The sequence below is a fragment of the Ovis canadensis genome, chromosome 1 (genome assembly GCF_042477335.2).
Source record: "Ovis canadensis isolate MfBH-ARS-UI-01 breed Bighorn chromosome 1, ARS-UI_OviCan_v2, whole genome shotgun sequence".
Classification (NCBI taxonomy): domain Eukaryota; kingdom Metazoa; phylum Chordata; class Mammalia; order Artiodactyla; family Bovidae; genus Ovis; species Ovis canadensis.
Genome location: NC_091245.1, coordinates 129,802,179 through 129,804,298, shown reverse-complemented (window position 1 = coordinate 129,804,298; position 2,120 = coordinate 129,802,179).

Here is a 2,120-nt window from a genome sequence, read left to right as displayed (position 1 = left end):
CATGGTACAAAATTTTTACCAGCTAGTGGAGGAGTCCGACACCAGGTCTAAATCCCTTGTATGATCTGTCTTTATGTGATCGGAAGTGATGACAAAGCTTTGCCTGGTGGGCCTCGTGGAGGGAAGCGGCCCTGTGCACTCCAGACTTGGTACATTGCAGTGTTCCAGAGGGAATGGCCTGCAAGGACTCAGGTGCCCCTACCCCTGCCTGATCATAGACTTAGCTCCTTCCAAGCTATGTCTTGTAAGCTCCTTGGTTGCTTCCAAGCTGATGCCTCTTTACCGAGAGCCTTGGCTAAGATACTTCTCCCCCTGACTCATGTCTCCATTTCTAATCCTCTCCCTTCCCTGTTTCCCCAGCCTATGGGGTCCATGAAGGGGGAGGAGCCTTTGGTTTACAGCTCCTTTCGCTTGTGGATTGGTTTCTCTGACTGACCTGTGCTGCTTTTTTTGTTGTTGTTGTTGGAGTATAGCCAACTCGGGCTTCCCTGGTTGCTCATGGTAGAGAATCTGCCTGCCAGTGCAGGAGACACAGTTTTGATCCCTGGATCAGGAAGAGTCCCTTCCCATGGAGAAGGAAATGGCTACCTACTCCAGTATTCTTGCCTGGGAAATCCCATGGACAGAGGAGCCTGGTGGGCTACAGTCCATGGGATGGCAAGAGTCAGATGTGACTTAGTGACTAAACACCAATAATAGCTGATTCACCACCTTGTGACAGTCTCAGGTGCACCGCAGAGTGACTCAGCTGTGTGTATACATGTATCCATTTTCCCCTACACTCCCCTCCCATCCCGGCTACCACATAATATAGAGCAGAGTTCCCTCTGCTATACCGTAGGGCCTTGTTGGCTATCCATTTTAAAGACAGCAGCATGTACATGTCGATTGAAACTTCCTAACTGTTTCTACCCCCTTCCACCACCGGCCGCCCGCCCTGATACTTGACCCTCTGGCAACCGTAAGTTCGTTCTCTAAGTCTGCTCACGAGTGCTCACGTGTGCTCTTTTGTGAGGGAAAATGGAGCAGAGGGGGAGCTGGAGCCCTTCTTTTTTGCCTCTTCCTTGCACTATTGTACAGGTTTCCCAGGTGACTCAGTGGTAAAGAACCCTCCTGCCAATGCAGGAAACGCAGGAGTCACCAGTTCGATCCCTGGGTCGGGAAGATGCCCTGGAGAAGGGGATGACGCCCCACTCCGGTATTCTTGCCTGGATAATTCCAGGGACAGAGGATGGAGTCTATAGGGCTGCAATGAGTCAGACACGACTGAGCACACACCCACATACACTACTGTGTAAGTGAATAAAGTCTTGATTATCACTCTCAGTTTGATGCATTGTCCTCATTGACCTCCTTGAAACCTGATTATCTGACAGTAAGTATTGAGTAGTATTAAGTATTTTCCTATACCTGTAGTCATCTCTCAACCTATGTGCTGTCAATACAAATGTGATGGTGAAAAATATCTGGTGTCAGTGATTACTCCAGAGCAGTGATTCTCAACCTTGGCTGTATGTTGGCATTGCCCTACCCAGGGATCTTATTAAAATGCAGTTTCTAATTCATTAGATCTGAGGTGGAGCTGGAGATTCTTCACTTCTTCAAAACTCTGAGATGATGTCAAATCTGCTGGTCCAGGGACCACATTTTAAGTGGCAAGACTAATGTTTCAAGAAATTAACAATTTCATTAAGACAATTAGAATAAATACACAGAGACCCGCAAAATAGTTAAAGTGATACCACTCAATGGTGTCAGCTGTTTCTAAGATCGAAAAAATGAAGTGAATTATAAGACACAGTGGTGCTCAACCCAGGGTGCCTCTGAGGAGTTTATAACTTTTAGTAAAGAAATATATTGTTGGAAGCAGTTGTTTAGGGTGAGATGTAAACTGAATCAGGAGTTGAAATAGCATAGTTCCAGATTAGTAATTGACATTCTGAACTCTGGGTTCTTAGAGAAGCTCATGTCTACCAGCTTGATTCTGTCGGTTAAGAAGTGGGGATGAAAACATATACTACACTCCACCCAGTTAATATGCACATAGCCCATCACAGGCAAAAATCACAGGCCTGGGTTTCTCAGGAAGGATGCAGATTCTGAAGAGGGAGGATCTCTAG